The sequence below is a fragment of the Dermacentor silvarum genome, chromosome 2 (assembly GCF_013339745.2).
Source record: "Dermacentor silvarum isolate Dsil-2018 chromosome 2, BIME_Dsil_1.4, whole genome shotgun sequence".
Classification (NCBI taxonomy): domain Eukaryota; kingdom Metazoa; phylum Arthropoda; class Arachnida; order Ixodida; family Ixodidae; genus Dermacentor; species Dermacentor silvarum.
The window spans coordinates 64,150,022-64,174,174 of record NC_051155.1 but is presented as its reverse complement, the minus strand read 5'-3'; positions in this window follow the sequence as shown (position 1 = coordinate 64,174,174).

Genomic DNA, 24,153 nt, shown 5'->3' with positions numbered 1-24,153 from the left:
GTGCAGTCGCGTGCAAAAGTCTAGAGGCCACGCGAGCTGCATCGAATATGCACCACTGCGCCTTCTGAGGGCTTCACACATAAGTTCGATAGCACGTCCTTTTTTACCTGACAGCTTGCTCGTTCGCTCGCTTCAACCGTATGCGCACCAGAACGCGGGACAGAGTGAAAGGTGTCACTTTTGCAGTCACAGTGGAAGTGCCCGAACGATGATATCGTGGCGAAATTATGGTGACTTGTCACCATGGCGATTTGTACTTGTCACCGCTGTACCCATTTCGCCGTCGGCGTAAAGTCGATCAACGGGGCATACAAGCTGTTTGGCCGTTCCGTACTCAAGCGAACACAGTGAAAGAGTCAGTCGGGAGTAAACTAAACAGAAACTATATTTATCGACTGCCAACGATACACAAAGTATTAAAACAAAATAATAAAAAAATGACACAAGACAAACTAACACACCTAAACTTAATATACTCAATGCTGACGACAAAGAAATATGACGAGCAATTAACAGTAGATATAAAAGTCGAACCAGGCGCGGATCAAACACACAAGAATACACTTAACAGTACTTCACTAAAACAAAGGTCAAATGAAAACCAACGATGTCATATGTGTGGCTGGGCAGCAGCAGCAAGTCCATAAACCGTGAAGTCTAGATCTGGCGACTTCTCTGCAAGTAGGTTGAGCTAACTTGCGGCGAACTACCGCGAGCTTCGTTGCAGATGGTTTGTCATCTCGTACGTCAACTAGTTATGCGGAGCTCGACATGGCTAGGCGGCCCAGCCCCCCCCCCCCCCCCCCCCCGACTGCTTCTCAGCAGATTACAGGTTCAGCTGCTAGACTGATTATCAGGGCCTAAAACCTGCGCTTAAATAGCCTCTCCTTTCCCTAGTTCCTTAGGTGGCGCAAGTGATTGCCACCGATGGGAATCTGATCCAAGTATTGAAAGTGGTCACCCGCCTTGCATCTTTGTCATGTTTTTTTTTCCGCTTCTGAGAAAAAATTCCCTGCGCTTATTCTCTGTTCTCTTCCCTAGCTCTTCACTGCAGCTGCTCGATGTTCGGTGGTTTTATGCATGTGTCTGGCTGCATGTTATTTGGACTGAGTACCACAAATAATGGCATCGTGTGCAAGTTCCCCAAAGTAGAGCGCAAAAGACACCCCTGCAGGCTGACCGTATCAGATAATTCGATTTCAGTAAAAGTGACACATGCAAAGCATGTTTTCCGTACTGTAGAACGTCTAGAAGCAAGGCATAGACAGCAATATGCTCCGAGCCCTGGCAGTACAAATTAAGTAGTTTTGCCACAATATCATTGCTCGGGCGCTTCCACGCCGACTGCAGAGTCGCCGGCGACTTCCACGGCGACTGCTTCTCAAACTGAGGCACCTTGCGCTCTTTCCCGTGTTCCGGTGCGCACGCGGTTGAATCGAGCAAACGAGCCGGCTGGCAGGTAAAAAGAACGCATGTGTGCAGTACACGCTCTCGAACTTAGGCGCACAGCCGCCAGAAGGCACAGCAGCGCGGTTTCGTCGCCACTCCCGTGGTCTCGATACTTTTGCACTCAACTGTACACAGAAACATGTACACACACGACACTGACTTCAATTAAGTCAGCTCCGAATCAGAGAAATTGGTACTTGCAGCTGTTATATGGTAAACATAGTGGTATGGCAGAAGTGATGGTTTAACTGAACCTACACAATTTGCAAATTATGGTGTCCTTTGCTGCCGTGAGGTGCCTGGTTCGATCACTATCCGCCGGATCCGAATTGGTTTATAAGACAGCTACAAGCAGCCCTACGGCCAGGCGTACATCTTTAGAGGGGTGCGTTGCTTTGGAGAGGTTTGAAAAGACAACTATGCATGTTGTGCAAGAACAAAAAACAAGAGAAGAAAGGCACCACACAATTAACTTTCAAGAAGTGTCTGCTATATATATCATGCCGCCAATTTCCTACTAGGTGTATGTCTTTCCCAAGTGTCTGTTCCTTTGTAATAACCGAGCGCTGGCCCAGGAGCGTGCCTGTACCTAATTTATCTGCAGGCACCCGGCGACAGCTCTCGTCTGCCTCCCATAGCAGCTGCGGATGCTAGACTATTTCACTGTTGCTGTGGCAGAACAAAAGGCACCCAGAGACCTTTAAAATCTCCATATATGACAACCCCTACAAACAAATGAGCGCCTGGCTGAGGTCTGCTAGTACCAGTTTTGTAAACTGGTGGTCGTACAATGGTGTACAAACTTCTGCAACGAGCCAGGCATCCTATACAACTGCCCAGCTCGGATGAACTTTTTGCTGCATAATTTTGCCCTAACAAAGTATTGCTGGCAGAGAATGAGGAACAGCTTTCAAGAACAGATATCTCGTCTAACGAACACCGGCTGCCGAGATTCCGCTTTATCACATGCTTCTGTTGGACTGTATAAATGACTGAAGCAGTCTATATCTCGGCATGGTTCATGTGAACGCCAAACCGATAGGGCTAATAATGTAGCAGTGATTCATGTACACGATTTCTCACATAAGCTTAAAAAAGATAGCAATGAATTCGATGTGCATCGTTTTTTCAGCTCAGGGCTAAGTCGGAAGGGGCTGTGCTGCTGTAGAAAAGCCGAAGGCTGGTAGTCAAGGAAAAACCCATGCTCTGTAAATAATCGAAATTGTTTTGTTTTGTGTTTTTGTGGCATGGTGAATAACATTCCACTATCCTGAATAACATTAGGAAGAAGATGTTGCACAAAACGAACAAGGACGAAAGGGCAGAGACATGGGCTTCTGCATACATTTAACTAATTATATGTCAACTTTAAGAGACAAAAAAACGTTAATAGACAGAAGAGCGTTGTGGATCAGAGAGCAAACGGGGATAGCCGATATTCTAGTTGACATTAAGAGAAAAAAATGGAGCTGGGCAGGCCATGTAATGCGTAGGATGGATAACCGATGGACCATTAGAGTTACAGGATGGACACCAAGAGAAGGAAGCGCAGTCGAGGACGGCAGAAACCTAGGTGGGGTGATGAAGTTAGGAAATGTGCAGGCACAAGTTGGAATCAGCTTAGCGCAAGACAGGGGTAATTGGAGATCGCAGGGAGTGGCCTTCATCCTGCAGTGGGCATAAATATAGGCTGATGATGATCTTCTTCCTAAGCATTATGAGCCAACTAGCCCAGCAACAAGTTTTATTTAGCTGTGGAAAATTGTGCATTGGTCAAACTGGCACCTTAGTGTGAGATTACGGCAGCAACTGCAGCAATTTAAAAAGCACGCCTGGATCACATTTGTTAGTGCATTGTCAATCCTGTGGTTGTAACCTCTTTTTTTTTTTGAAGGACGTCCATAATTAACCACACTGATCACAAAGCATGTGAAATCATCGAAGTTTTTCATATAAATAAAAACCATGAATTTTGCATTTCGGTTCTTTCTATCCACCAGCTTAAATTTAACATCGCTCTTGAAAGATTAGGACTAAGCTAGTCGTACGAGGCTGCCTATGCAGACAGGCTTTTCGTATATATCATTTGCAGTTTACAACAAACTGAGAGTTGCGTGTTCAACCCTTGTACTCCGTAGTTCTCTGTACCACCGTCCATTCACGCTGCAGTTATAACGAGAGCACTTAAAACAAGGCATTCTCAACAGTTCTTAGCTCTTTGCCATGAACTGCGTGCGTTCGCTTATGTTTGGCAGAAGGATTGCCTTGAATTTGCCCTAGCAGGCATTCATGGCGTACTTTTTTTCGTGAATGCAGGCCCTGGTTTTGTGAATGCTCCTCTTATTGCTGTCTCTCTTTTCTACTCTTACTATTCCCAAAACGTTTACAGGTACCATCGACCCGTCCCACACTAAAAACCTTTCCCATTACATATTTCTCAGATCTGTGCAAGGTTGTAGCATGCCTGTCAAACTTCCATGAACAAGCACGGAATGCATATAGGCACATCCCTGGAAAATGAGCCGTGTCGAACAAGAAAGTAGAGTTTTTATAAAGTTTTATTAATGTTTTTTGCTGTTTTAATTCAACCAGATGTTCCCAGCCAGGCAGGCCCCCCTCCAAATGTTTAGCTTTGAGATAAAATGAACCAGCAAGACAATATATACATGCGGTAAAGTGGGCATTATTTGAACTTACCAATAACTGTGTCCACCTTTGTTTTATCTAAAGCTGGCTTCGGAGTCACATCAGGGCAGGTGTTGCACTGCCGTCCATAAAGAGAGGACCCACGAAGCTCTTCTTCAGTAAAGATGCAGCGCAAGAGTGCCCGGGCAAATCTTGGTGCTGTTGGGCACATTGCCTTCCATTTTTCAAGCATTATTTTCGGCACTTTTATGCCATTTCCTATTTCCACCTAAATTTAGAAAGAAAGTGGAGCTGTGAGATCAGTTGGCATTTCTTGCAGCACTGGCACTTCATAGCTACAACATTAAGAACTTGGAGGGCCGTTCATATTGAAAACTTGAGGATGACATGCTATATAGAGATTACACATATGTACTCTTTTCTGAGGCAAAAGTAGAAATGTGCTTTGTAGTGGCCAGGGATGTATTTATGCAAAAAGCAAGTGATGGCACGACCAAGAGGACAGCAGCAAGGAGAAAACTATGAACACAGGATATCTGGCAAGGATAGGTCCACCTGCAGCAAGCAGCACACCTCCTCCTCTATCAAAATGGAGAGACACAACTTCTGTGTACATCTTACACTTAATTACACAGTAATTGCGTAAATATTGAGAATACCAACATGCACAAATGCCATAATGAGATGATACCCACACAGGTTCTAAATAATGGTTTAAGTGGTCCACAGAAGTTCAACCAGAGCGGCACAGCCAACACCAATGCCAGGCATATCTGATGAATGGCTGCTCCTATGGACAGAGCCATGCGGCTGGTGTCATATTATCACTTTGTGTACACGTTTGTTACAGCAAGCAGTCATGTCAGTAAAGCGGACATATGCATTACAATTACTGTAATTACAATTACGCCCGTCTTTCCCTTGGTGTGTTCAGTCTTTTCGTTGTATGAGACATTATGGATGTGCTATTACCCATCCTTTAAAGGCCTTGATTGGGGGAGGGGTGCAAGAGGTATGAATATGTATGTATGCATAGCAAACCCACTATACACCTACTTGTAAGCTTAGTTCGCATGCTGAGCAGGCTTTTGCATTTTTCAGAAGTACCATGTGGGCAATAAAAGCTAAACAAATCAAATTATGAGGTGTTACGTACCAAACCCACAATCTGATCATGAGGCACGCTGTAGTGCAGAACTCCGAAATAATTCAGACCACCTGGGTTTCTTTAGCATGCACCTAAATTCAAGTATACGGGTGTTTTAGCATTTCGAAATGCAGCCGCTGTGGCCGAGATGCGATCCTGCGACGTCGTGCTTAGCAACCACGGCGGGTTGCAATAAAAGCTGTTTATTCATAACGTTCTTCATTTTTAGCTAAAAGTTCATAAGACCTACTTCTGTGCAAGCCAAACTAAATTTCTGAAAATTGGTTTACACCCCGTTTCTCCATGCAGTTTTTCCTTTTGTAATAGATAATCATAAATGCAGCTGTTACAATAATAATACATGACGCATTCTTCTTGCATTTGTATGCAAGTGGTCAAGACTTGTCATATTCACATTATTATCAGTCAAATACAGTATATCTGCCTCAATTTCATTTAACACACAAGCAAAACCCACCTTAAGGGAATGAAAGCTTGTTGCTCTTTTAGTAGCCACATATACATGAATAAGATAATGGTGCAAACAACCCCATATCTCGCACGTCGCATACATGTACATGGTGGTAATGCTCTAGCAACAGAATTACCGCAGCGCTTTAAAAAAATTATGGAGTTTTACGTGCCAAAAGCACGATCTCATTATGAGGCACGGCATAATTTGGACCAATCGGGGTTCTTTAATGTGCACCTAAATCTAAGTACACGGTGTTTTTGTATTTCACCTAAATCGAAATGCGGCCCCCATGGTCGGTATTTGATCCGGTGACCTCATGCGCAGCCCAACACCATAGCCACTAAGCAAGCACGGCGGGTATCGCAGCGCTTAGGTTGCTCTGTATTGTGAAAGGTAGCTGTGACATCAGCAGATAATTACCACACTACAGCCTGGATAAGGTAAAACTATTCCTGTATGTCTATCTTACAAATCCTTCATTAGACCTCCATGGTAATACAAATGACTAGCGCCCAGCCCATACGGGCAGGTGCCGCGCCCTCAAGTTTTACATTATTTTTGCGCATTATTTTCACAAAAGGATAGCTAGCTGATTCATCTAGTTGGTATTCTATTAACATTGTTGCAAGAATGTACATTGAGAACCAATAAAGCAAGATGACACAGGAAAACGAAAGAATTAACCGACAGGTCTAACAAGGACACAAATGCTGCCGATGCATATGATTATGTAAGCCAAGGGCTTGGAGGATAAGGAAAAGTCTCAAACCTCCTGTGAAGCACATAAATGTGCACTACTTCTTGTACTGCATTCCTTCGTTAAAAAAAGAGCAAAGAAATGCAATGAAGGTATCACTAAACCCACCTGTATTAGTTGTTTTTGTTAAGGTTTTCTTTTAAATGTATTATTAATGCCTGAACGTCCCACTGAGGATATGTAGAGTGTTACATGATTAGCGAGCAGCTCTCTTTGCCATTACATGTTTCTGTGACTGATTTCACATGTTTAAATAGAATGTTTGTGTCCAAAAGGAGTGCTTTGTCATTTGTAAAGGCTACAAGGAAAACACTGAACCGTCTGCTGAATAAGACTCCTATTTATTTCTTTAAAAATACTTAGCACCCCAATTTTTAGCCCCCCAATTAAAATAAATATAAAACCCAGAAATCAAGGACCCTTTTACACATGTTAAAAATTCTCTAGTGCAAAAAGAATGGTCATGTTACATAAGGATATCTCACTTCTAAAAAAAGTATGGCGAACAGACCTCGCCAGCAGCTTCAGAAGTTTCTGCTGGTGTTCTTTCCACTTTGTCGATGATTTTTTGGAGTATTTTGACCATTTTCCCAGCATCTGATATAAAAAGACGTAAAAAACAATTACGTTTGCTCTTTCTGCCTCAAAAAATAATTATTGTACATTTCTTATTATCAAGAGAATAAAGGCTCCTGCAAACAAGCAATAATCTTACCACAACAGCGGAAGGTTGAGCTATAATACACGTTGTGGTATTTCCTATCTGGTTTAGTGGCATTTTTCTGTTATCCAGTTGCACGAAAAATTTGAATCTACTTTTACTGAATGTGGATAGCTTGCTGTACCATAATGAGTGCAAGATTACAACTATAATATATTTGCATGCATAGAGATTAATTCAAATATAAGTAGAGAAAGGCTTCAACCAATGTTACAGTCACTGTCTTCTGCACTTCCAACACTTAGAAGCAGTTGGCACACAATAAGTTTTAAGTCGTTCACAGCAAGACTATTAGAGGCTGCCAACTTAACATTACAGGCAAGTTTTTTATAGCATTTGTTGGAATTTATTTAAATTCCAAAGTTACACCTGGGCTACAAGAGATGCCATGACATAGGCTCTAGATCATGTTCAACCACTTGCAATCCTTTAATGTGCACCTCATCCTGCAATTTTCCGGCATTTGACCTTAGTTAAACCTGCTACGTTATGCTCGGCAGTATAGATTGTTGCAAAATGTAAGAAATGTACTGATTACTGCAGAAATCATTCTCCTCTAAAGATTAGACAAACCTTTGTTTTGACCAGATATGTCTAAACAGACCTAACTTTCCTAAAGTAACACTTCGATGTGATTTTGCAAGTCAATATCGTTACATAAGTATATATAATAAATGATGCAGTTAGGGCTATTTTATGGCTACACACAAAAACATTTGAATTGCAGCAAACTAGGGAAGAAACTTCCAGTAGCATCAAAACAATGTGAAAGATTGCTTTAGAGGGACCCTGAACCACCCCTCAGGCTTGGTGAAAAAACACATTCTGTGCATGACATACCCTGCTGTCAGAACCTCAGCCCAATTCTGCACTGATGCGTGGCACAAGGGGCTCACAAGCGTATCGCGAAGTCAACTTTCCTCAAACACTTTCTTTTGAACAGGGGCCTTCTCCTCACACTTTCGGGGCTCTAGGCAGCTGCCCCTTGACATCAGCGGGCAAATTTTCATACAGCGCTGCCACTTGCCAATATCTGACCGCAATAAAAAATTGTGTTTGGACCAGTGCGCTTCTTCTTGCTGTTACTGTGTATATTTATTGATGCAGTGTACAAAAAGGTTGAATTTCGATAAAAAATCAGTACTTCCAGGAAAAGCAGACTGTCTGCTCATGATCGGCTGCCGCTGTCCGTATAAGAATCAAACTTTAGCCCCACTGCTTATTGGTGTTATAGCCATCGTGTCATGCTAATTTCAATTAGTTTTGAACCCTCAAATATTTTCGAGCCATGCAAAACTCGCACCACGTACGCTTGCCAGCATGCGCTCACTGCCAACTCCTGCCTAGAAGCCTTGACATACATTGCTGCATGTAACAGCGGTTCTAAATGGACAATCAGATGTGGCTACTATCTATCGGGCAAGCTGCTGGAGGACAAAGCCAGTCTGCACCACGTGGACCAGTCAGACTGCCGCACATGAGCGCAAGTGTGTACTCCAGCCCTGTCGTGCACATGCAGAGCTAACACACTACAGTTGCATGTAGCTGCATGTGCTATGTAATGTATATACGGCAGCTGCCACAGGGTGCCAAAACGAGCCCACTCGCTGAGGACAACCGCATGCTCCGAGTGGTCTAAAAGGAAGGAAATAAGAGAAAGGCAGAAGGCAGGGAGGTTAACCAGGATAACGTCCGGTTGGCTACCCTACACCGGGGAAATGGGAAGAGGGAACACAAAGATGACAGGGAGAGAGAGGAGGGAAGGAAAGAAGAGAAATGAGCGGTTAGTTCGCTGACGCGTGTGTTAGTGCACTAATAGTCACAGACGTTGACACAAGCCCGTCGTCCTCAAGAAGCACAAAAGTGCCTTCACCGCTTTATGGGCCGAGGAGCGATGGGGGCGGTGTTCCAGCAGCACCTGCACGGAAAGCGTCCGATCGTCCAGTTTTTTAGCGCGTTAGCAAGATCTTGTCTTTCTTGAGCATATCGTGGACAGTGGCACAGCAGGTGGTCAATAGTTTCGTCGGTGCCGCAGACCTCGCATGCTGCACTGTCGGTCACTCCAATTAATGTAGAGTATGCCTTTGTGAAGGCAACTCCTAACCAAAGGCGACAGAGAAGCGAAGCTTCACGTCGAGGAAGTCCGAATGGAGGTCGGAGTTGCAGTGACGGGTTTAATTGATGCAGTCGTGTTAATCGTAAGTTTGGCGAGTTCCACTCGGTCAGTGAGAGACTGCGTGCCAGGTGTCGAAGCTGCCTTGCGGCGTCTGTCCTCGAAAGTGGAATTGGAACGCGGAGCTCTTCTTGGTGTGATGTGCGAGCAGCGTTGTCTGCGGAATCATTGCCACTGATTCCACAATGACCAGGTACCCATTGAAATACAACCTCGTGGCCTTTTTGTTGGACGTGATGGTGAAGTTTCACTGTTTCGTATGTCAACTGTTCATGGCAGCCGCGTCGGAGAACTGACTGCACGCACTGTAATGCCGGTTTTGAGTCTGAAAACACAGCCCATTTTGTAGGTCTTTCAGAGTCAATGAATTCTAGTGCACGACGCAGAGCCGTTAGTTCTGCTGCCGTTGAGGTCGTGACATGCGATGTCTTGAACCGCAGTGTTATTCCTCGCGTTGGTATAACCACCGCACCACCAGAACTGGACGACGTAGTCGATCCATCGGTATAGATGTGCACGTGGTTGCTGTACTTTTCATGCAAGAGGAGTAAGCTCAGTTGTTTAGAGCAGGGGCCGGCACATCTGATTTCTTCTGTAGTCCTGGAATCGTTATATGTACTTGTGGACGGCTCAAACACCACGGAGGAAGCACTGGCTTGGCCGCAGGTGCGTACCCTGAAGTAAACGATGCACGATGTGCACTGACAGTAGCGCTAAATGTCGAGCAGGTCCTTTCAGCAGTGAGGCTCGCCAGGTGGTGGGAAGGGGTCCTAGCATAGTGTCTGAGATGCGTACGCATTGTCTCAACGGCAATGTGCGTCGTGATTGGGTAATCCTGGGCAATGGCAATGGTTTCAGACGTTGACGCACTGCGTGGTAGGCCAAGACATATCTTAAGGGCTTGGGCTTGAATGCTTTGAATCATGCGGAGGTTAGTCTTGCAGGTGTTGGATATTGCAGGCAGGCTGTACCGAAGGAATCCAATGAACAGCACCATGTAGAGCTGTAACATACCGTGTATGGATACTCCCCAACTTTTTCCTGCAAGGAACCTGAACAGGTGACAGATAGCAGACAGCCGCTTTTTCACGTAATTCACGTGCGGAGTCCAAGACAGGTCTCTGTCAATTACGACTCCCAGGAACCTGTGACTTCTGCTGTATGGTATAAGTTGTCTGTTAATTGATATTCCGTAAGCAGACATTGGCTTCCTGGTGAATGCCACCATTGCGCACTTTCCACATGAAATTTCAAGTCCTTGTTGACGAAGGTAGCAAGATGTCATTGTGGCTGCCTTCTGAAGCCGAGCGCGAAGCTGAAGTCGTGTCACACCTGATGCCCAAATTCAGATGTCGTCCGCATAGATGGAAAATTGTACGGTGCTTGGCAGGTTGTCAACTAATCCAATAAGGGTTAGATTGAAAAGCGTCGGGCTAAGCACTCCGCCTTGAGGCACTCCTCGGCTACCGTAATGCTCGGATGTCGGGCCATTTTCAGTGTGCACGTAGAATGATCTTCTCTGTAAGTAGCTGCGCACCCACATATATATCTTACCACCAAGTCCTACTGCTTCTAACGCGCCGAGGATGACTTCATGGGTGACATTATCGTAAGCCCCTTTAACGTCTAGAAACAGAGCAGTAGATAGTCGTTTACAGGCCTTCTGGTGTTGCGCAAATGTTACCAAGTCAACAACGTTGTCTGTAGACGAACGGCCACGCCTGAATCCGGTCATAGCGTCTGGGTAGATTTCATAGTACTCTAAGTACCATTCCAGACGTGTTAAAATCATTCTTTCCATTGTTTTTCCAACGCAACTTGCAAGTGCGATAGGACGGTATGAGGAAATGTCCAAAGGCGACTTGCCAGCTTTGAGAAGTGGAATGAGGCGACTTGACTTCCATTCCTGCGGAACCGTACCCGTCTGCCAGGAGTCGTTGTATAGGAGCAAGAGTGCTTTCCGAGCTTGGTCTCCTAGGTTACACAGGGCACGGTACGTAATGCCGTCAGGTCCTGGCGCTGAAGAACGCCTGCACAAAGCCAGCGCAGCTTCTAGTTCTTGCATAGAAAACGGGCACTCCATGCGGGGATCGCGTGAGAACAGTGGGTGGTCGAGCGTCCCCGTTCCCGTTCCATCGAAATTTGCCTCGCCAGCAATCTTTCTGCAGAAAGATTGAGCGACATCAATCTCCCTACATTGTAGATGTAGTGCCAGAGATTTAAACGGGTGGCGCTGACCAAAGGTTGTGCGAAGGCCACGAACAGTCCTCCATATAAGCGATAAAGGTTTTCGCGGATCCAGGGACTCGCAAAAGGATACCCATTGTCGGGAAGCCAGCTTGTTCATGTGACGCTGTATTTTCTTTTGTGTTCGTCTAGCCAATCTCAAGTCATGAACGGACTTCGTGCGTCTTTATCTTCGTTCCGCACGACGGCGAATTGCTCGAAGTTTCTCGAGTTCGATGTCGAAATTGGTGCGGGCAGAACTCTTCAAAGGCGAATGCGTGGTTGTTTCTATGGCATCCTTTATCGCGCCCTCTAGGTTGCAGGATGTACCGTCACGACAGCAGTCTTCCATGATTATTTTGTATTTAGGCCAATCGGTGCAATGGACGGCTCTGAGGGACCTGGAGCTAGTCAGACCTTCAATCTTCAAATAAGTTGGGATGTGGTCGCTACCTCGCGTTTCTAAATCCGAAAACCAGTGCACTCTTCTCGAAAACGAACGTGAAACGAAGGTAAGGTCCAAGCAGCTACTATACACTGATCCACGCAGATAAGTAGGGCTTCCATCATTTGACAGGCAAAGTTCGCGTTCAGAGGCAAAGGACACCAATGCTCTGCCTCTAGAGTTCACTTTGGAGCTTCCCCATAGGTAATGGTGGGCATTAAAGTCGCCAATGATCACTCACGGCTGTGGAGTCGATGTCAAAATTCCCTGTAAGCGCTCACAATCCAGGCGACTTGTTGGAGATAAGTAGGCACCAAGAATTGTAAACGTGACCTTTTTCTTCTTCACTGTCAAGCAAACATATTGATTCACTTCGTCAGGAGGCACTGGGTGATGCACATAAGTCAAGTCACGGCGTATAAACACAACAATCTTGCTGCACTCTCCGTGGGTAGAGGACATAAAGCACTCATACCCTGACAGTCTGATGGGAGCTGACAAGTTTGGCTCGCATATCACGATAATGGGGAATTGGTGCGTAAAGACAAACTGTCTAAAGTCGGCCATGCGTGACTTAAGCCCTCTTGCGTTCCACTGAAAGACAGATGCATTCTTGACCTCCTCTTGAAACGACGCCATCTCTCTGGCTGTGGTTTTACCCTAGAGCCGCAAGTACCGGACTCAAGGTGTCCAGCACCTGCAGTGCGCTCTGCCCCGACGGCGTTTTCATGCTGCTCAGTAGAATGCGCATGGCGTCCATAAGTGACTTCAACATCGCTATGACTTGACGATCTTCAGTTGTCGTCGCATCAGCGGTTTGTGAAGTCATCGAGGGCGGCGCGATTTGATGTGACTTCGAGGCAGGTTGTGCTCGTGGAAGTGTAGGCCACTCTTCAGGAGGAGCGAGTGTTGCCCCTTTCTTCGTTGTCGCAGTGTCCGTCTTTGTGGAAGTCGGCGTTGGTATGGTAGCCGCTTTGCTGGAAGATGGTGTATCTCTATCGGTAGATGCAACTCTTCGTGATGCTCTTCGGTGGCGATGTCGTCGTCGCCGCCTGAGAGTAGCGGCAGCCTCTCTGTGTGTAGAATGGTCCCGTACCATACGTTTGAGTACTGCTCGCTCGTTCCTCACCCGCGGGCAATCCTTGGATGAGGCCTCATGGTTACCATGGCAGTTAGGGCACTTTAACACAGTTGCGCGGCAGGCTTCTTCCGAATGAGATTCAGCGCACCGTGGGCACACGAGATTGTTCCTACAGACACCTTTTACGTGTCCCATCTTGCAGCATTTGTAGCATTGCAGGGGCTTCGGTACGTAGGGCCGGACTGGATGCCGGACGTGGCCAACTTTGACGTGTGAGGGAAGGCTGTCTCCCTTAAACTCAAGCTTCAGGCAACGTGTGTTGCCAAGTCTTGCGATGTGCGTGATAAGAGTGCCTTCTGTAGTTGGCTTTATTAATATAGGCAAGTCGTCCGTTGGTATAGAAATATCGACATCATAAATGACGCCGACAGTGCTATTGCAGCCTGTAGGAACCATGGATCGCACTTTCACTTTGTCGATCTCCGTTACGTGCCGCAGGCTTTGCAGCGCACTACGGTGTAGAACGTCTACTGCGAGTACATTCTTCCGTGCGTTTATTCTCACGTCTTTGATCTCATTTGGTGCGATTCCCTCAAGAAACGCAGAAAGGACTTGCCTGTTCAGGAGTCGCAGATTGGACACAGGGTCCACGGGCATGAAGAGCATCGTGTATGGCCAGCGCTGTGGTGTTGTCTTCACGGTGGAGACACTTGCCGATGATGACCTCCGTAGCAGTCTTCTTTTTGTAGTTCGGCTCATGACAAGCGTGAAATCGTCGTCCGACGAGTCGACGCTGTCCGAGTACGAGTACAACTCGGTTGCCTCGCTGTCCGTGTCACTTGACGCGTTTCCACGTTTCCTGGACATGACCCGACGTGATGGTTGGGCGCCAGGAAGGTCCTCGACGGCTTCTTCATCCATTACCGAAACAAGGGAGCGGCAGCTCCCCGATTTTGCAGAGAAACAAAACGAGACAAGGGTACAAGCGTTCTATGAAAGACACCCCGAGTGGTCTACGTGGTCAACATGGCTCCAGGCATGTGGCAGCACTATAAAATCGGAAGTAGTGGCATCTCCATGAACATCCAAAGTCAAATTTGAACTGTGTGACGTTCAGTAGGCAACATTCACAGTGATGGAAGTGACATTAGAATTTTGGAGCAGATTTCGGAGCAGAAAAAATGCCTCTTTGGAGCAGCCATATATGTTTTCGGAGCATAAAAATTGCTAGTTTGGAGCAACTATTTCTGTTTTTGGAGCAGATGGCAAAATATGCCATATGACTAGTGGAGTTAAAAGCATCACTGAAGTGTCTCATAAATATTAATATTTATTATGAAACATATTGCATAGACAATATCAACGCAAATTGCAAGAAACAAACGATTAGGAAGATGGATGGTTATCAAATGTGCAGTGAAATAATCTATATACTTAATATACTAGTACTTGTGGCAGAAATGAGCGCCATAGTCACAGTGGAGACCGTGTGTCCATGTGCACCATGAAAAATGCTTCGACGAGCTCAGAAAACTTGTATACAATTTTTTTATATCACAGTTGAACCATACAGCAGTCTGGCATCATTACCTGCCAACGAAATGAATCGCACTCCCAGCTACAGATCCGTCTAAGTAATGGAAGATGATATTGAAGGCTATGTTTTTGTCCATTGTAAGTGCCGGATGCAATTCCAGTAATCATAAATACATCACAGTCACCACGCGTTGTTTTGTTTTTGCATTTGCACCTCGGCGTGCAGCTCGAGATAATTTCTGCAAGCATTCTTTCAATTTTGTTGCTTTTATCGTGCAAATGAAAGAAATTATGGCACAATTCAACAGCAATGCCCTTGCTGTGCCATTAGGTGCTAGATCGTACGCAGCAACATGTCCAGTGCGGTCTCGTGCTGTTTCGAAGAGTCAACACCACAGTGACTTCACACTTCCTGACATTACACAATTTATGCCAAACTGGCGGTCACAGTCTTTGGGAGGGGCCAAGAAGAAGCGATTTCAAATTGACATTTCTAGTTAAGAGCGTGTAGCAAGATAGCCGAGTTCTTTGTTGGCCCCTCTACTCTCAGTTAGTAAGATAAATTGAGAATAGCTGGATGACTGTGTCAAGGCACTTTTAATTTTGTTGAAACAAATGATCATGTCCTAAATCCAAAAGAAGGACATTCAATAAATTGTATACTAAATATATTGTACACTACAGAAAAAATTTGTAAATCTATGTTTCCTATGCTTACAAAACCGTGTTGTGATTAGAGGACCAAATCACTCTAATAAGATAAGAATATGAGTACAAACCAAGCATAAGCTCAAGTTGCGCATTTTTTGTTTCCAGCTCCTTCACTTGTTTCATGAGGTCGTTCTCTTCAGCGCCCTTCTAAAAAAAGAACAAAAAAGCAGTATAATTTACTTGAAAAAGTATTGACACCAAATTTCTGGTTTTTCTACATTAATGAATAGCTGCTGACCTAGTAATCACCTTATCAGTTTCAATTCATTCACTGTAGAACAAATTGTGAATTGCAGCTAAGCCCACTTACAATGAACTGCTTGGTTCAATAAAACTTGTAGCTGGGCGAGTTGGTGCATACTTTGAGGAAAACGTATATATTGCGCAAGATTCAAACAAGGATGAAGTGAGGAACCCAGACAAGCGCTAACTTTTAACTAGCTTTATTCTTTGTCGCTCGCCATTCTATACGCTTGTTTGCACATGCGGCTTGTTGCATTGTGGCCACTGCTGGTAGGACCGAGTAGTATTTTCAGTGTTATCCATACAGAAAGGCAATGTAAACTTCCATGGCAATCAGAAGGCCTTTTTCCTAAATGTTGCACCATCTGACACATATGTAGTCACAACTCTGAACCCTCAAAGCGCTTGTCCATTGTCTACTCTTTCTTTCGTGCCATGTCTGCTTTTTTTGGGGGGAAGGTTTTTAAATCATGTTTTATATGCACCAACTAGGCTTCTAAATGACCTTTTATGTCAACTACAGTTTATTAAAAAGCTTGTTGTTTCTTTGTGTGGTGTTCATCTTTAGCACTGCAAACAGCTTCAAATCTGCAAACCTAATGACAACTGGAAAGTTCGTGTGGTAACCTGATGAAATGGCACACACATTTCAAGTAAACTTTAGTTTATAGTCGCTGCATTATCTGTTTCTTCTTTTGTGTTTGTCTTCAGTGCTGTTTCATCATGTTAATTACCACACTAAACCATCAGCTGTTCCTATTTATGTATACATTCTAAACTGTTTACAGTGTAGAAGTTATGTGTGAGAGTCCTGCTACCAGTTGCTTGAAGGAAGTGCAGTAGGTGTTTGCAATTAACATACACTTTGTGGTAGTGATTGTAAGTAGACCTAAGAAATGCAAGCCCAGGTGGCTATTGCATTCACTCTAACCAAATCGTCATTATCTCCCATGCCAATGCACACAGGAAAATTCTCATGGTTTTGGTGTCTGTTTTCATAACCATGTACTCACCTCAGATAAGGCTCAACTGCAACAGCAATTTTACACTTTACATTATAGGTGTGCTAAAGGGGACTACCAAGTCAGGCTGTATTCGTAAATTATGCACTGCAATAGCAAAACGGCCACTGTTAACAAAAGAGGCAGCTCGGCAAGTCCGAGAAGAAACAAAATTGGAAGATGAGTGGTAGTGCTGCGGTGAAGTTCTAGCACCAGCTCACTGTGATGTCTTGAATTTTGACAAGACCTACTCTGGTCTACTTGTTTATCTGGTCAAGAATGACTTCATTCTAAAGAAGTGAAAAAAAAAACCTTAGGAACTTTTAAGTGCTTCTCCTGTCTTAACACATCCTGAATATGAGGAAACACACTGAAATCTTTCATACTACCACGTTGATCCACCATTACGACATTAAAAAAGAAAAAAAAAAACATTTGGCCTTTATATTCTGCAGTAAAAGCCAACCTAAGTCAGTCTAAGATGACTTAGTTTTGCTCTTTAGTGTCCCTATGCTATACTGCAAGGCAGTGGTTAAGCTGATGCTTCATTCATAAGGGGCATCATGTCGAATATGACGTGCATGACAACTTTAAGGACATCCCATGACGCATCACAGATACAGTAATCGTGCCATCTCTCATCTTCCTAGGCACAGCTTGAGGTAATGTAAAATGGAGTGTGGATTAATGTGGTGCTTCCATTGTGCTAGCAGCACACCAAAAGGCTGCTCCAGTGACGATGTGCATACTGCATGCATAGATGCAGATTTATATACTGTGTTCACGCTAGCTTTCCACATGTGCGGAAGCAGCCAGGGCTGCTGCCATTAAGATGCGAGGCTTAGATAGGCAAGGTGCTGAATGATGACCAACCTGCTCTATTGTGTAGTCACTGTCAGGCTTAGCCCCAAATATGTTGCAATCTAGGCAGAACTACATTGCTGCACCTCATTGCAGCTCATTTTTCAAGCATTAGGCATGTTGTCATTAATGCCTTGAAGGAGTGCTGCATTCACTCAAATGAATAGAGCTGTCAGCAAGGAAATTGTTGCCTGGAAGCTGATGGATATTTCAGTAGTGCCACTGATGTGGTGGCACAGTGACTGTGAAAAAAAATGAGATGGGCAGCAATATGCACGTCAAGGTGATCACAACACGTCAAGCACGTCAAGGTGATCACAACAGAGAGGAGAAGAATTCTTTCATTGTTGTGAATGCAACTATACCTCCAGTTTTTATGATGTGCATGAAATGGGAAAGGCATGTACAACTCTTGAAAATGAGCTTCTGGAAATGTACTAATTAAGAAACACAGCTCCTGACATGCAAGCATGACATCTGTTTTTCTCACTGATAAAGAATGCAAACATTTAGAATAACATTTGAACCTTGTTTAGGCGAGTGCACACATTTAGAATAACGTATGAACCTTGTTAAGGGGAGATGTGGCTGCAGGGATCACACACATACAAAACATTTAGTTGCGATATATCCTTTGAATAACCCCTGAAAGCCTAAAACCCATTTTGCTAAAACAAAACAAAAACAAACAAATAATAAAAAAAGATAAAAAAACAACTTAAACTTTGCCACCTAGAAAGTACATTTGTATCCTCCCCCCACCTGAAAAAAAAGTCGTTTTGACTATCTGAGCTACCTACAATTTAAGCTATGGTTCAGTGTGTCGAAGACACTAGCCTGAATTTCGCTAACTTTCCTACACTTATATCAGCATTTTGAGCTACCGAACTCTTGTGTGTCAAAAATGTCAAGTTGGGCATTGTGAAGATAAACTAATATCTCCAAGTCTAACTCTTGTCCTGCCACTTATTTTCCTTCTGCCCTCCTGGATTTTATGCTGGTTTCTGTTCTAAAACAATGCAGCTCTGTTTAAAGTATTACAGATATGAATTGAGAATATATTTGAGTCAGTTTTCAGAATATATTAAGCTAGCACAAACAGGGCACTTATCACTGGAAAACACCAGAATGGTGGTGCTTGTTCTCTTGAGATCGAAATGATGCATTTGTCCGTGCTGCTGCATGAACTTTGGGAAATGTCACCCTGTTTTCAATGTGCTGCCCTTTTTGGTTGTATCGCTTGCACGCATAATAGCCAGTGTGGCCAACAATTTGACGTAGCTCCTTGCAGGAGCATCGCAAACCATGGCTCTAATGCTCACCCGAACATGAACATCTCCTATGCTTAACCCCTCAGAGGTTAGGTCGGAGACTTCTTGCACATATGGCTCTAGGTAATCCTGCAGACATAGCGTCTTCCCTGCACCACAGTACACACTGACAAGAAATGGCGGTGATGCCTCCACATTTTTATGCGGCACAAAATGCACCAAAAGGCAAGCTGGCTACTTTTGTAAAGAGGGACTCCGTCAATGTTGCCTTGAAGCTTCAGTTCACTTGGGAACTACTTGCTCCGGCTGCAACACTTGACGAATTCCTTCTGCAAGGCCAAAGTGCACAAATCAACCATTTTGCTCCACCTGAGCTTTGCGCTCAGTTTTCAAAACTGTCCTAGCATCTTTTGGAAGGTCAGAGATGCCGCTTCGCCGGCAGAAATCGAGGACATCGTTAATGCATGCATGCGTCATATTATGTTTGGAAGCAATTACAGCAAGCTCGTCACTTGCAGACAGTTGTTCGGAAAGTACATGAGAGAGCGTTGGACTACAAGTGAAGGCTATTCCCTCATCTGGCCCAGTGAAGCTGTATGAAGCGAGAAAGTCATCAGACTCATCACTTGAATCGCTACCTTGGGGACCTCCTTTGTCACTTGAGCTGCTATCAGTCGCTGTGCTCACATAAGTACGTACCCGCACTACATGATTGGCATTCTACAAAAAGAGCTTCTTGTCTGCAGACGTTGTCAACAAAGGCTTCACTTCTCGACCGCTCGTTCAACCGTTTGAACGGAGGCTCACCACTGTCATCCGTGGAAATTGAACTTCACGATTGTCTGCTGGTTCCCGGCTTCGGAGGCGAAAGTCGCTCTACACGAGAACTGTCTGCAGAGGTGAAGCTTGCAGCTTCGTCGTTGGACACGGAAGGCCAACAAGCTGCGCGAGTCCTAGCTCATTCATTATCTTGTTGTATTCCTTTCTTACGACTCGACATTTCCTCCACTTGGAGGGCATGATGAGCGAGAGGGATGAGTCAGATGCCGAAACCGCAACGCTGTAGCCCATGCCGAAAAACGCAAGATGACAGCGAGGCGAAAGCGTGGACAGCAGCAGTGCAGTGGGGCAGTCAGTCACAGCAAGGAGCAGCCGACCTGCCAACGCATGAGCCGAATCGAATCGAACCATGGAGGAAGAAATTTTTTTCCTCCATGAAAGAAGTTTTTATTGCGATAGCAATTATATGGACACTTCAAGCAGATTTCTGCCGTCGTCGTCGTGAGGTTCGTATAAAGTCCAAGGGCGATAAAATCTTGCAACCGGGCGCAAGGGGAACTGGCGACGCAATCTCCCACGCGAAAGGAGCAAAGCGGGAAGGAAGCGCGAAAGGGAGGGGGGGGGGGTGGCAGAGGCGGCTTCTACTCTGCCATCAAATGCGTTCATGTACTTTGCGCGTTGCGCTTGGTTCTTTATTATGTTTGCGCCGGTACGGGCTGCCGGTGCTGTCGCGCGCACCGTATCTTGCAAGCGACCTCCAAACGGCTCTGACCTTTGTATGCGCTGTGCATTCGGCCGCTCAGTTTTCTCTTGTAGCGATAAACCGCACGAACCTTCACTCGCTGCGGCAGCTGCGCTTGCTGCCAGCGTTTTGACAGTGATTGTCTGCGGTCATCGAGTGTGATCTATTCATGTGTGCTTGTGCGCGCTGACACCACGCTTGTTAATTCAGTTAGTAAGTGAATGTGTCCAGCTTTATGCAGCCGATAAAGCTACTATCCCTACTCCGAATAGCTCTCTGCTAATTCGCTATCGCCATTGATGCTTCGCCTTTCGGGCGAAACTGCGACATTTTTTTCCCGTTCTTCCATGAGGTGAACGGATTTTTTAAAGACCCGTTCGATTCGCCTGCACCACTGTGAACCAGTTCGCGCACCGATTCACGAAAAGCGCGGCACGCGAAACGAATGCCGAAGTGCAGACCCGGTGCAGGTGTGTGTTTTGTCCGACCAATGTGCACGGCTTGCGTTAAATAGGTCTTGAGCTGCTGGTGTAATCGGCTTCAGAGACGTTAATATACCCGCGCTTGTCTAGACACGGCAGATACCCGTAAGCTGGGTTTTAACGGCGCTTGTGCATGTGTGCTGTGTCGTCTGCTGCGCTGCTGCTTCGCACCTGTACCACAGTGTATTAGAATATAAGGTATGTGTACATTCTAGGACACTGTACCTGCACGACTGCACAAAGTCGGCACCGACAGTAGAAAGGGCGCAGCAAAATCGCGAACCAGCCCTGCACCTTTCCTGTATATTTTGAAACGAACGGCGGGTTTCTCATAGGGTGTTCAAAGGCGCCATTGCTGCACCGCTGAAACGAATGAGCTGTTAATACAGGTGAATAGAACGTGTCAAAGCTACGTTCGATTCACCTACACCACCTGCAAACCGTAGCGAAGCAGCCACTAGTACACTCTACAGCCACGGAAAGCTGGATTGCGGATCGAATTAATACAACCTTTAACATACATTTTTTTTTCGTTTTTGTCATTCAATGATTCTGCTGCGACCCACGCGACTTGAACGCGCTTCCCGGTATGCTTGTTTTTATTGCGTATCATCCGCCGTAATTAATTAAATAATAATGTACTTTTTTTGCACTGGCGATTCAAGAGGTGGCGCAAAAAAAAAGAGCGTCGGTTTCTTGATTTCCTCTCTCCCTCCTTTCGTCCCGGAATTTGCGCCATCGCCATCGACAACAGCCTTGCCTTGTGCGCAACGTGGTAACCGAGGAGACTGAAGTCAACGTGTGCGTGAGTATGCATTTTTTAATACGAGAGTTTTCTTGTCGTGATTGTACCTTATGTGCATTCTCATCTACGGGTCAACGTCGTGTGCGAGTATTTACGTAGTTAATGGCGCGTGCCAAATATGCAGCGAGCGCACGTTTGGCTAGGCCGATCGGTCGCGTACTACGTGCGCTCGAGATTAGTTAAATCATGCGCGCATGTTATATACTCCGGAATGGCATTGACTAGACCGCTTTTTTGATGCACAGAAAGACGCTGGGCGTAGATTTAATGCACGACTTGCGCGATATAGAGGTCTGTCGGGGATCTATGCGCGTGTTACCCGGCCACAAGCACTTCATCTCCTGCATCGTTTAGGGCAGCGGAGTCTACACGCAACCGTGCCGGCCAGGAAATAAATTAGCCGTTTTCGCGAGAAATTCCGACGTCACTGCTGCGGTGGTGCCAAACAAAGCCATGTGGATTCAATGCGAACATTAAAGCACCTGAAAAATAATCAAAGAGACTTCTTTAGTGCTCGGGGTGGCCTAATGGCTCCCTGTTCGTCCAGTACGAGTGGTGTGTGTTAGTGCCACAGTATGAGATAAGCATGTAACACTTCGCTTCAGCCACGTGTTGTTCACAACTTAGCGTAAACTTTCACCGCCTTCCGCTAGCTTTGCTCTCGATTGGAGACGAGCTTAATTGTACCTCGGGGGGGGGGGGTGCAAAAGGATACGTGCTCTAATGAAACCGCCGATTTCGCATGCTTGCACAGAAAGCTCCAGCCTTATGCAGTGGATCGACCACATGAATCAAACGGCGCATGTAAATAGCGGAGCGCTTGTGGCACGCATGGATCTTTAGCAAAACCTCTAAAACAGATTCGGTGCATAGAAAAAAACTTCTCAATTGCAGCGTGCGCCGTACTCGACGCGGAGACTAGGCGCAGAATGACTCCTTATATGCACGGCGATTCTGATGCCATGCCAGCTTCCTTAGGCAGAAATTATGAGATAATGTGCAGCAGTCAACACGCTTCTCGGCAAGTCATGAGGTGGTTTACGTCAGTAGTAATAGTTCTGCACCTAACTTTTGCACCAGTTGCTTATTCGTAACAGTCGCGTTTCCACACAGACGATTTTTGTTCTACGTGAGACCGAAATTTCATTACATATACAAAATTCATGGGTGTTAAGTTTCGTTAAGCAGCTGGTCAGGGAGGTTTGCCGCATGTTGCCTGCTCCTGGAACATGTGGCAAACCTCCCTGACCAGCTGCTTTCTGCAGCTGCCAGCAGGCAGCGACACAAGTTTATGTTAGTGCTCTCGTTGCAGCAGGTCACATCCCCACAAGTGAAGGCAGATTTTCACTTTTTTTTCTAAAAACACCAGGCAATTAACTGTGGTAAGTGTCATACTCAATGAAGGCGACCCCAAACTGTGATCGTTCTGCAAAATTTCAGCAAGAACAGTGCAGTGATGAGTGCAAAACCTTTTTCGAACAGGCGCAGCGAAATTATTCAGCACCTTGTATAAGTTTGACGTACATATCACGGCTAACCTTATGCTCGGCTGTCTTAACCGACTGTTGAACTTGTACCTTGAACTCATATATACCACGTAAATCAAAAGAGTAGTATTGTCATCTCTTCCAAACAGCTCAAGTTCAAGATTATGAGTTTATGAGGGCAGTAACTGCAATGTATTGTTGCAGCCATTTCACTGTCTCATGGCTGTTTTAAGTGCTCATATGCTAAATGTACCAGTTACTGTACCACGCTTTCCTTTTGTTTTGACCTAATATTGTGTCGCATTAATACGGTTCTTTTTTCTCGTATTATTGCAACAGCTAACATTGGATAAGTAGGAATGACATTGTGTTGTACCTAATCCTTGTACCTGTGACCACTACCCTCTGTAACAACAACAACAAAAAAAGAACCCTGGTGGTATAGTGTCCCAGCGGTTATGTAACAAGCTTTAAAAATACACAGATAATTTTACAAAAATAAAACCAAGTGCAGGTTATTCAGAGTCCAGTTGAGAAATGGCCAGTAATTTATTAGCCCTTGGCACCTAATTAGTTATAGCTAACTCTTATAATTTAGTCATCTATATGTTAGGGTGTTGATCAGGAAGTTGTATGATATATTAGAGTGACATGCTTCTAGCATTGTCCACATCATGTTTCTTTTTTTTTTCTCGTGGAGAGAAGCCTGCAAGTATGAAAACTGCCATGCGTCAATGCACCCGTGTGCAAAAGCTTGCTGTGCCATCCAACAGTCTCAGCGGGGAAAGTTAACTATTCTTCTTTCTGGGGTTTTACGTGCCAAAACCAGTTTCGATTATGAGGCACGCGGGAAAGTAAACTGCTTGTCGCCGGCTAACCACTCGGAGCAGTGCATTTCTTTTATGTTGGTATTTCATAATATCGGGGAGCTGTTGGTGCATTGTGTTAAGAATATTTATGTTATTGTCAATGACAGGGCCAGCTTGCTTACCCACTAAGACAGTTTCAGGGCCCTGCAATTCCATGCACATGATCTTTCTCAAGTTTCATGGGGTGGGGGGGTTCATTGCTCAAAAAAATAAGCACACAATGTGTTCCTCGCTGGAAACGGTTT